Source organism: Ranitomeya variabilis, chromosome 3 (assembly GCF_051348905.1).
Source record: "Ranitomeya variabilis isolate aRanVar5 chromosome 3, aRanVar5.hap1, whole genome shotgun sequence".
NCBI lineage: Eukaryota > Metazoa > Chordata > Amphibia > Anura > Dendrobatidae > Ranitomeya > Ranitomeya variabilis.
Window position 1 is genome coordinate 96,385,747 of NC_135234.1, and position 13,450 is coordinate 96,399,196.

The 13,450-nt window shown below is 40.6% G+C and overlaps 1 protein-coding gene across 4 annotated transcripts in view; it reads right to left on the reverse strand.

Moving 5' to 3' along the window:
• Positions 1–13,450, reverse strand: part of RAP1GAP2 (RAP1 GTPase activating protein 2) — a 1,028,482-nt gene that overhangs the window by 329,046 nt on the left and 685,986 nt on the right. The gene's annotated exons all lie outside the window — the stretch shown is intronic.

Here is a 13,450-nt window from a genome sequence, read left to right on the forward strand (position 1 = left end):
GTTTACATACTCTAGTATTACTATGCCATTAAAGAATTCTCGACTGCCCATATGATGATGTCATGTATTTGGAAGCTTCTTTGAAAGTTTTTTTGGCAACATCTGAGTTAATTAAAGACACACCTGTGGATGTATTTTAATGCACACCTGAAACACCTGAAACACACTGCCTCTTTGTGTAGCATCAATGGAAATTCTCAAGAAAGGAGCCAAGATATCAGAAAGAGAATTGTGGACTTGCACAAGTCTGGCTCATTCTTGGGTACAGTTTCAAGATACCTGAAGGTGCCTCGCTCATCTGTACAAACAATTATATGCGAGTACAAACAAGATGGGAATGTCCAGCCATCATACCGCTCAAGAAGGAGATGGGTTCTGTATTCCAGAGATGAACGTGCTTTGGTCCGACATGTGTACATCAACCCAGGGACAAAAGCAAAAGACCTTGTGAAGATGATTGCTGAAGCTGGTATGATTGTGACAATATCCACAGTGAAACTATACTGTATCAATATGGGCTGAAATGCCACTCTGCCAGGAAGAAGCCATTACTCCAAAACAAACAAGAAAGCCATATTAATGTTTGCACATGCACACAGGAACTAAGACCTTAATTTTTGGAGCCATGTCCTGTGGTCTGATGAATCTAAAATTAAACTTTTTGGACACAATGACCATCATTACGTTTGGAGGAAAAAGGGAGAGAAGATTGGAAGGCTAAGAACACCCCAACTGTGAAACATGGGAGTGGCAGCCTCATGTTGTGGGGTTGTTTTGCTGCAGGAGGGACTGGTTCTCTTCACAAAATAGGTGGTATCATGAGAAAAGAAGATTATGTGGCAATACTGAAGCAACATCTCAAGAGATCAGTCAGGAAGTTAAAGCTTGGGTGGAAATGGGTCTTCCAAATGGACAATGAGCCGAAGCATACTGTCAAAATGGTAACAAAGTGGCTTAAGGATAACAAAGTCAATGTTTTGGAGTGGCCATCACAATGCCCTGATCGCAATCCTATTGAAAATTTATGGGCAAAGCTGAAAAGGCCGGTGCGAGCAAGGCGATCTACAAACCTGGATCAGTTACACCAGTTTTGTCAGGAGGAATGGGCCCAAATTCCAACCAACTATTGTGAGAAGCTTGTGGAAGTGTATCCCAAACATTTGACCCAAGTCATTCAGTTTAAGGGCAATGGTACCAAATACTAATGAAATGTATGTAAACTTTTTACTTTGCAGTAAGTAATAAAAATGCCTTAAAACATTCTCTCTCTCTCTCATTATTCTGGCATTTGGCAAATATGAATAATTATGGTAATCTTAATTGACCTAAAACGGGAAAGGTTTATTCTGATTTCATGTCAGAGATTGAAAAAATCATGCAGATGTGTCTTTTTATATAGTGTATGTAAACTTCTGGTTTCAACTCTATATATGTACATATGTGTGTACTGTATATGTTTTCTGTAAGACATAAATGTCAGACAGATCCTGCTGTCTGCATTACACTTTCCTACATACATCTTGTTCATGTCCTCTGTCTTTTATTCTGGCCTACTAATATCTGGCAGAGTGGCAGGATGACATTTATTGTGATAAGTCGTGTGGTTATGGCAGGATAAAAAATGTTCAGGACTTCACAAATGTCATTTCCCAGACTAAGATGACAGTACCGCTTGTGTCTGGGAGACAACTCCCCGACTGCTGTGCAGCCTCCAGTGCCTCAGGTAACGTGAGATACATATCAGTCTTTGGTGAGTAAGTCATTGTATGATGCAGCTTTGTAGTGAGCTCTGGAACTGCTTGAACTATACATCAAAACTTAACCTGATGAACTGTAGATATTTTTTCTTAAGAAAATGAAGATTAGGAATGGGAAATCTGTGACTAGCTTTTATGGTGGCATATCTTGGCATGACTACAAATCTCGTCACGTCTAAGCAGTACATGGTGAGAATGCGTTATAGTAAAGTAAAAGCAGAAAATAACAAGCACAATGAGTAAAATTTCTTATGGCCAAATATTTATATATGTGAATATCGTGAATTTAGTACATGGCATAGATATTCAGGAAGTCTTACAACCTTACATCCCGTGAGCTGTCAGTTAAGGAATTGGTAGGAGAGGCAGAGAATGGAGCCAGGGAGGCAGAGGCTTGGGAAGTGCTGTGATCACACCCAGAGCTTTTAAGATTAATTTGCAAATGAATTAAGGTCTAAGGGGTAACGCTTCTCCTTATGGAGAGTGACATACCAGCTGGCTTGTCAAGGTAAGGAGGCTTATTCACTGTGCAATGCTCCTCTGGGAAATTAAATATGCAAATTGCCTCTTCTGAGAAAAAGAGGACTTAACTCTATAGCGCCACCTATTGGAAGTAGCGATCCTACAAGTCACAATCAACCCTTTAACGAGTCGTGCAATATGACAGGATAAAAGCCAAATCAGTATCTCAATTTGCAGACACGATGTTTCGGGCTGTTGGCCCTCGTCAGTGCGAAGCATGAGAACTGATTTGGCTAGGTGAGAGGCTCTGGACTGGGGTCTAAGGGGTAACGTTTCTCCTTATGGAGAGTGACATACCAACTGGCTTGTCAAGGTAAGGAGGCTTATTCGCCATGCAATGCTCCTCTGGGAAATTAAATATGCAAATTGCCTCTTCTGAGAAAAAGAGGACTTAAACTCTATAGCACCACCTGTTGGAAGTAGCGATCCTACAAGTCACAATCAACCCTTTAACGAGTCGTGCAATATGACAGGATAAAAGCCAAATCAGTATCTCAATTTCCCAGAGGAGCATTGCACGGCGAATAAGCCTCCTTACCTTGACAAGCCAGCTGGTATGTCACTCTCCATAAGGAGAAACGTTACCCCTTAGACCCCAGTCCAGAGCCTCTCACCTAGCCAAATCAGTTCTCATGCTTCGCACTGACGAGGGCCAACAGCCCGAAACACCGTGTCTGCGAATTGAGATACTGATTTGGCTTTTATCCTAAGTCATATTGCATGACTCGTTAAAGGATTGATTGTGACTTGTAGGATCGCTACTTCCAACAGGTGGCGATATAGAGTTAAGTCCTTTTTCTCAGAAGAGGCAATTTGCAAATGAATTAAAACAGTGATTTTTTTCAGTCAGGGAGAAACAGATCGTATCAGTAAATGTATGGATGACATTATTCTTCAGAGAGCAGCACAACCATATGAGCAGTTTGGGGGACTGAATCTTACTTACATATTCCCTTTAACTTTGCTCCCTAACATTACTGTAGCTCCAACTCAAAATACCAGTATGTCACCAGTTAGAATAGCAAGCATGCTGTCTTCTTGTATTCACACTCATACCTGAAAGGGGATGATGAACTAGGTCCAGATAATGAGGAGACGTTACATAAGGTTCTTGATGAAGGAGATGTTTTATGGAAGTATTCGAGCTTTTGTAAAATTTTGGACCTTTGTGGGTAACTTTTATCAACTTTATAATTTCCTAATTGGTTAAATAGTAGAAATCTTAAAAGCTAATTTCTGCCAATACGCAATACCAATCTTTGAGAAGGTAGCATATATTGATTCTTAAAGGGAATCTGTAAGCTCAAAATGACTATTTAAGGCAAGCATGGCACTTTGTAGGGGACATTCACCTAACAAAAATTGAACTTCTAGTGGCCAAATCCATTGCTTTGTTTTCCAAAAATTGTTCCTAAGTTAAATATGCTATTGAGGTGTTCAGTACAACCTTGGCGTTGCCGAGCAGTTTAGTGCACCTTCTACCTACTTGTTTTCCATCTATTTCCACCCACCTTTTCCTTGATTGACAGCTCTGGCTTTATAGGGACCAAAGGAGGTAGAAGATAAGTAAAAAAGAAGATTGGGTGCACCAAACACCTCATTAGGAAATTTTTGCTAAAGAACAATTTCTGACAGATTTGTGTATCAGAGGTAAGATTTTTATTAGTGCTATGTCCCCGACAAGGTGCTGTTCTTGCTTTGTCCCGGTTTAGATTTCAGAATAGAAAGAGTTGCGGTATGTACTGTATGTCTTCAATAAAGAACCACAAGGAATAAAAAATATTGATAGGCAAGGGTGCTCACAACTGCTCAATACTCGTTACTTATAATCGGGTGCTTGAGTCCCTGTCCTGCATGTTTCACAGCTGTTAAACAGAATTTCATATATTAATTCCCAAATTCCTCCAGTATTAAAACCACAGTCGTCACTCGTCAGTCGTTCTCAGCCCTTATTCACATTTATGTCATTTTGCCATATGGTAAGGTTTTAATACTGGAGGTTAGGACCGCCTCAAATAGGTTCTCCGTGACATGGTGGAATGGCTTTTACGCTTTTTTTAAATCAACATTACGTTAACCAGGTACCCTATATTGTTTTCATGAACTATTGCTATTTATTTATGTACTGTGGGGTATTTGCTTACTTTGCTTTTGTCTTGGGTTTTGTCTGTTTAGTGGCCAAGTGTGAACATGTACATACATGCTGCCTGCAGAACAACTTATACTCTAGTTAATTTCTTTAGGTTTTCGTACCTAATCTGAGAGACGCATGATGTAGGGATAGAATTCCTGATTCCAACGATGGATCACTAAGTTTAATGGGTGCAGCAGTCATGATAAAATCAAAGTTCTTAGGTGTAGCAGAGCTCTAAAAACTCAGAAAGCTTTCTATGTGCATTATATAGTGATAGTAAGCTGCAAATCAGTGCTGGGGCGTGGTATGTCTACGAGGAATGTGAGACATAGTCCGGGTGGTGATAATCTGGTGCTGATAAAACACTCCTTGTATTGAAACAACAAACAGCCTAATAAGTGGCACATTGTTGCAATAAGTGTTTCAGCCCTTCCCTCTTGCTGTCCTCAGATTGCAACTAAAAACTTGCTGAATGATTCCCTGCTGTTACCAGTGCCGCTGTAAGTGATTAACGGAACTCTTGCTGGATTTTCAGAGTGTTTCAGTAAACCTGACAAGTTCCCTTTAAATTCAGATTTTTTTCACTCTCTGTCCTTCACTCACTTTCTCATAGCATGTCTACAGTACTGCTGGGGACTAGATAGATCACGCAACTAATAATAAAAGAGGCAGAATCATATATACCATATTTTTCAGACTATAAGACGCACCGGACTATAAGACATACCCCAAATTTTCAGAAGGCAAATAGGGAAAAAAATTAATGTGCCAAATGGGGGTCCATCTTACAGTCCAAATTCAGCTTACTGGGGGGGACCGGCTGCGCTGGTGGAGTGTGGTAACAGGGGGTGGTCCGGTGATGATATGACTCCCATCCCAGACTGGTGCGGCAGGTTCGGCAGTGCTCGTAGTGCGGGGGCTTTGCTGACATTTTGTGCATACCCGGAGCCCTCATAGATCCATTGCGGCGATGTGGTGGCCTCCTGAAAAATGGCCACCAGGGGCGGCGCATGCGCAGACTGAGATCTCGGCACCGAGATCTCGGGACGAAATCTCGTTGCCGAGATCTCAATCTGCGCATGCGCCGCTTTCATCAGCCATTTTCCTGGAGGCCACCCATCTCAGCAATGGAAGTGCGGTGGGCTCCGGGCTGTCACAACATTTTGGTGGAGCCCCCGCACCACAGAGCACCGCCGAATACTGCCGCACCACACTGGGAAGGGAGTGTGATTATTACCCTGCAGCGTCGGACCACAACAGAATCGCTTGACTCCTGCTGCAGTCACACTACTTGTAAGTATATTCCGACTATAAGACGCACCCCTGTTTTCCCCTGAAATTTTTTTGGGAAAAAGTGAGTCTTATAGTCCGAAAAATAAGGTACATTTATTCAGTTGGGAAGTTATGCATTCTTCTCCTTTTCCTGTGGACATATTCTGCCCCATAATCACATACATCCTACTGCATATTAATGACAATGGTGTTAGTTTTAGGCAGTGATCTATAACATCGGTTTACAGGAGGCTTACGGGTTATGAAAAACTGAAATGGCAAGGGCATTTCTGGCCATACATAATTACGTATTTTTAGTACAGAATAAAATAACTATATTTCATGAATGGTTGCAATCATTTAGGTGTCCAATGTCCATATAATTCCAAAAGCTGTCAGCCGAGCAGGTAGTTCCACCGACAGCCATTTTCCTTAACGTCCCCATTTACATGAAAATTCAATGTGTTTTTAAGGGGCACAGATAAATAAGCCACAAGCCTCTGGTAGTGGTGACTTATCTACCCTGGTAACAAAAGTATCCGATATTGAAATCCAACATGCCTAATCCAGGGGAGGCATTGGAAGATCCCATGCACATAAGATCGTCAGCTGATCTTTCTGAAATTGGTGGGTAATGTGTCACAAAGAGTTTAGGCTGTAGATAGCAATGAGACACCATCTTCAGTTGTTCCCATAGGCCTAAGCACAGGCCTGGTTGGCTCAAGTCATACTTAGGTTGACGAAGGTCGTAGAAAAAGTTTTGAAGCACATGTACTGCACATGATATCTAATATATAAAGCTGAATGTGTGTGTGTATGTATGTGTGTGTGTATGTCCGGGATTGGCATCTGCACCGTCGCAGCTACAGCCACAAAATTTTGCCCAGTCACATGTCTGGATCCCGAGAGCGTCATAGGCTATGTGGTGAGGTGAAATTTTAACCCCGCGAGTTCCAATTCACCAAACAATTTTGCCCCTATCTATATAATGGGGAAAAAGTGAAAGGAAAAGTGTTGGAGGCAAATTGACAGCTGCCAGATGTGAACAAGGGGGACTTAAAGACTGAAAGCGATGGCGCCAAAGAGTATATACCGTACAGTTGCTAAGGTGGGGCCCCGACATGGGATACTCACCACACACGGGGATATGAACACACACAAAATGCGCCACACACTACCACGTGCTTGAACACATATACCACCCTCAGCACACATTTCACCACACATACACCAACCTCGCTACATAAAAGTCGAAACACAAAAGTCGCCACTCAAAACTCGCCACGCGCAAAACTTGCCACATGCAATACTAGCCACACGTGCAAAACTAGCCACACGTGCAAAACTCACCTCATGGAAAACTCGCCACACGCAAAACTTGCACACGCGGAAAAATTGCCACATGCACAAAAGTTGCAACACATGCAAAAGTTGCCTCTCACAAAACTTGCACATATTCAAAACTCACCACTCATAAAACTCGCCACGCGCAAAACTTGCTGCACACAACTTGCTACACTAACCTGTCACATGCAGTTCGACACACAAAAAGTTGCTTCACGCATGTCGCCACACAAAACTCATCTCACAAAAGTCACTACATGCATGTCGCCACACACAACTCAGAGCAACAAATGTACCATATAGGAAATATGGCAGCTGTCAGTCACATGACCTGTCTATTATGTGTATGTGTGAGCTAATATATAGTGCCAGGGGGGAGGGCTTCCTGTTGGCTGGGGATTTATCAGGCTGCCAATTTAGCTTACAAATGCTGAGGTAAAAATACTGACCAAATAACGTGTGAATGAGGTTTAATACAGCAGGAGATAACGCACAGATATATACTATATACAGGGGAGATGACACACAGGTATATACTATATACAGGAGCAGATGATACACAGGTATATACTATATACAGAAGGAGATGACACCCAGGTATATACTATATACAGGAGATGACACACGTATATACTATATACAGGAGCAGATGACACACAGGTACATACTATATACAGGCGAGATGACACACAGGTACATACTATAAACAGGAGCAGATGACACACAGATATATACTATATACAGGAGGAGATGACATACAGGTACTTACTACATACAGGGGAGATGACACACAGGTATATACTATATACAGGAGCAGATGACACAGAGATATATACTATATACAGGAGGAGATGACATACAGATTTATACTATATACAGGAGAAATGACACACAGGTATATACTATATACGGGAGGAGATGACATACAGGTATTTACTATATACAGGGGAGATGAAACACAGGTATATACTATATACAGGAGCAGATGACACACAGGTATATACTATATACAGGAGCAGATGACACACAGGTATATACTATATACAGGAGGAGATGACAAACAGGTATATACTATATATAGGAGGAGATGACATACAGGTCTATACTATATACAGGAGGAGATGACACACATATATACTATATACAGGAGCAGATGACTTACAGGTATATACTATATACAGGAGGAGATGACACAGGTATATACTATATACAGGAAGAGATGACATACAGGTATATACTATATATAGGAGGAGATGACATACAGGTATATACTATATACAGGAGGAGATGACATACAGGTATATACTATATACAAGGGGAGATGACTTACAGGTATATACTATATACAGGAGGAGATGACATACAGGTATATACTATATATAGGAGGAGATGACATACAGGTCTATACTATATACAGGAGGAGTTGACATACAGGTATATACTATATACCGGAGGAGATGACATACAGGTATATACTATATATAGGAGGAGATGACATACAGGTATATACTATATACAGGAGGAGATGACATACAGGTATATACTATATACAAGGGGAGATGACTTACAGGTATATACTATATATAGGGGGAGAAGACATACAGGTATATACTGTATACAGGAGGAGATGACACGTATATATTATATACAGGAGATGATACACAGGTAAATACTATATACAGGAGGAGATGACACACAGGTATATGCTATATACAGGAGGAGATGACATACAGGCAAATACTATATAGGAGATGGCATACAGGTATATACTATATACAGGATGAGATGACATACAGGTATATACTATATAAAAGAGGAGATGACATACAGCAGGTATATACTATATACAGGGGAGTTGACATACAGGTATATACTATATACAGGAGATGACATACAGGTATATACTATATATAGGAGGAGATGACATACAGGTATATACTATATACAGGAGATGACATACAGGTGTATACTATATATAAGGGAGATAACAAACATGTATATACTGAGGGGAAAATGAGAGGTGTGAGGTGAAAATGAAAAGGTGTGAGTGCAAAATGAGAGGAGTGAGGGAAAATAGTGGAGTGATCAGAAAATGACAGATGTGAGGTCGAAATGACAAGTGTTAGGGGGGAATGAGAGGAGTGAGGGGGAAAATGAAAAGTGTGAGGGAGAAAATGAGAGAAGTGAGGTGCTAAATGAGAGGGGTGATGGGAAAATAAGAGAAGTGAGGTGCTATAACTAACCACAGATATTTACTATGCCCAAGCAACACCGGGCTCTTCAGCTAGTATTGTATAAAACTACATTACCTTTATGCAAAATTCCATGGGATGACTATAATTGTTTGGTATGCATTAATGACTTATGTAAAGCAAACTATCACTTAATATGTAAGTGAATTACACACTTAGAATATTTTGTCAGTATTAGTTGTCGTGAAACAATTGTACATCTTCCTAAACATACCTCTGACTGGATCATATGCAATAAAGCTGGAAATGAAATCTATTCCAGACAATTTTACAAAAAAAAACTTCTGGAAATATGATACCAACACAGCAAATATTAAGAGTGTAAGTACTGCATTTGTACCTGGAGCCACCAGTGAGTGTAATCCAGGATAGCCATACTCTAATATATTAGGGGCGATGCTGGTAACACCAAAGAGGGAATATATGGTACACTGTATGGACAAAAGTATCGACAACTCGTAATCACTGAATTCAGGTTTTCCCATTCAGTCCCATTGCCACAGTTGTATAATATCCATCCCCCTTGCCATGCCGTCTGCCTATACTACCAATTGTAAAAAATGTCTCATCTTAATGAGCTCGCTGATACCAGTATGGTCCTGTAATAGGATGTTACCAATGTAACAAGTCACTTCATGACATTTCTTTGCTTCTAAATATTTTACAATCACCTGTAAGTGGAAGCGTTTATGAACCATGAACAACAAGGCCGCGAAGTGGAAACTGCATAAAGAGTGGGGTCGCTGAGCATATCCCAATCACCATTCATATGGATTCTGACAATGCCTCTGCTTTAGTGCGCAGAGCCCATATAACACAAGGCTCATCTAAAATTTATATCAAATCCCATATAACTCACTTTTGATCCATTTATTACTTTTGTTTACATTTTCGTCAACAGGAATCCTATGCCAACGATCAGAGCATTGACTCACAGTAGCAAAATAACAGATATATATCAGTTATACCTTTAGGGGGGATTAAGGTTGGGTTCACAATGCGTTTTAGCCTACGGTCAGTGGCTCTACTGAGGCTTATATCTGAAAACCGAAGGTGGGATTCAGGCATAAGCGCTGCCTGGGCCATTGACTGTAATGATACAGGCAAAAGTCACATAGTGCTCTGGTGGACATTATTTTTGGCCATATCCACCTATCTAATTTGGGCTTCATGAAGTAGTTGACTGGGTTTTGGTGCACTCTTCAAATAGGCGGATAAGGCCTAAAATGATGTCTGATAAAGCACACAGTGATGGCATCATTAGGGTCAATGGCCCCATCAGAGTATGCATCCAAATTCCATTTTCCAGGGCTCCCAAGATAAGTCCCGACAAAACCAATGACCATAGACTAAAAGGCAAAGTGAACCCAGCCTAATACTTTGCATATAGTGCCACTTTGGATTCTACAAAATATTCTTATGACAAAGAACATGAGTCCAATTTGAGTTCTTACTGCAAATATTATTTACGACATCCCGGTGCTCGTGTAGCCTGTACTTAATTTTAGGTGTTATGTGCTGGTGAATGTTTTATACTGTTATCTACTATACAATATGGTTTCATTGGTTTCAGGAATACTTGAACAATAGAGTGCGAAAGTTGCTGATATATTTCATGATTTTGTTTTTAAAGGAGTCATTAGCCTTTGATGATTTCTTCCATAGGGATCTGCTACTTCTGCACTTTTAAGGAAAAGGTTGAGCAATTAAACATTAATTTGTGGTTATTTAATAAACTAATTGCTTAAATGGGCACTATTATTTTGACTAAACTTTGCATGAATTAATAGTACAAGCAAATATAACAATCATTGTAATAGCAGAGAATAAAGATTCTTTACCCACTTATGAGTCAATTCATCATCTCCTCCTTAACCCTTTCACGACATGCGCCGTACATGTACTGCGCATGTCGTGTCTCCCCCTTTGATGTGGGCTCCGGCGGTGAGCCCACATCAAAGTCGCGACATGTCAGCTGTTTTGTACAGCTGACATGTGCGCACAATAGCGGCGGGTGAAATCGCTATTCACCCGCCGCTATTAACCTGTTAAATGCCGCTGTCAAACGCAGACAGCGGCATTTAACCGGCGCTTCCGACCGGGCGGCCGGAATTGACATCATCGCCGACCCCTGTCACATGATCGGGGGTCGGCGATGCATCAGGATGGTAACCATAGAGGTCCTTGAGACCTCTATGGTTACTAATGCCAGCCTGCTGTGAGCGCCCCCCTGTGGTCGGCGCTCACAGCACACCTGCAATTCAGCTACATAGCAGCGATCTCATGATCGCTGCTATGTAGCAGAGCCAATCGAGTGGTGCCAGCTTCTAGCCTCCCATGGAGGCTATTGAAGCATGGCACAAGTAAAAAAAAAATGTTTTTCAAAATATGAAAAAAATATAAAAAATATAAAAGTTTAAATCACCCCCCTTTCACCCCATCCTAAATAAAACAATAAAAAAAAATCAAACCTACGCGTATTTGGTATCGCCGCATTCAGAATCGCCTAATCTATCAATAATAAAAAGCATTAACTTGATCGCTAAACGGCGCAGCGAAAAAAAAAATTGAAACGCCAGAATTAGGTTTTTTTGGTCGCCGCGACATTGCACTAAAATGCAATAACGGGCGATCAAAAGAACATACGTACAATTATGGTATCATTAAAAACGTAAGCTCGAAACACAAAAAATAAGCCCTCACCCGACCACTGATCACGAAAAATGGAGACGCTTCGGGTATCGGAAAATGGCACTTTTTTTTTTTTTCTTTTTTAAGCAAAGTTTTGAATTTTTTTTCACCACTTGGATAAAAAATAACCTAGACATGTTAGGTGTCTATGAACTTGTAATGACCTAGAGAATCACAGTGGCAGGTTAGTTTTAGCATTTAGTGAACCTGGCAAAAAAGCCAAACAAAAAACCAGTGTGGGATTGCACTTTTTTTGCAATTTCACCGCAATTGGAATTTTTTTCCCGTTTTCTAGTAAAAGACATGGTAAAACCAATGGTGTCGTTCAAAAGTACAACTCGTCCAGCAAAAAATAAGCCCTCACATGACCTTATTGACGGAAAAATAAAAAAGTTATGGCTCTGGGAAGGAAGAAAGTGAAAAACGAAAACGCAAAAACGAAAAAGGGCCGCGACTTGAAGGGATTAAGCCATCATTCACTCCAAATCAATAGTTTAATTCCTCCATGCTGAAGACAAGACAGACAAGATAGAAAACAAGCAGAGGCAGAGAGACAGAGGTTGTGCTGCAGTTTCATTTCAGTTTCATAACTTTCTCAGTGGAGGAATCACAGCAACACAGTTTAGTACTGCTGTATAATGCTGTGTATGCTTCTACTGCTTCTGTCTGTGAACTTCTAAAGGGAAAAAAGTGAAACCCCTCTTTTTATGTGTTTATTTTATGGGAGACATCACATCAGCTATGTCTCCTCCTACTAATTTAGAGTCAATTACTAATTAATAGTGATGAGCGAATATACTCGTTACTCGAAATTTCTCGAGCATGCTCAGGGGTCCTCCGAGTATTTTTTAGTGCTCTGAGTTTTAATTTTTCTTGCCACAGCTGAATGATTTACACCTGTTAGCCAGCATAAGTACATGTGGGGGTTGCCCAGTTTGCTAGGGAACCCCCTCATGTACTTATGCTGGCTAACAGATGTAAACCATTCAGCTGTGGCAAGAAAAACTAAATCTCTGAGCACTAAAAAATACTCGGAGGACCCCTGAGCATGCTCGAGAAATCTCGAGTAACGAGTATATTCGCTCATCACTATTAATTAATTAAAGATAGACTCTGCATAGGTAAAAAAAATGGAGAAAATGCAGGATACAAATTGTCTAATGGACACAAAAGGTTTTATTAGCCATGAACAAACATGATAGCTTATTCTGAAAAGTTAAATGAAAGAACGGTCTCCCTTAACATGGCATATTGTATATAGCACAGGATCTCTAATGGATGCATGCAAACATTTATATTTTATGGAAAAGCTACAAGAAAAAAGACAAAATTAAACTTATATTAGTCCATGGTTTTAGACACTGTTTCCATAACTGAGATTATACACTTAGGGGTAAAGGTCCCCCTTAAGGTCTGACTAATGGGCAGTCTCTGCCAATCTAGGGTATGCGAAGAGTCTCTTTCCATATTACGAAGTC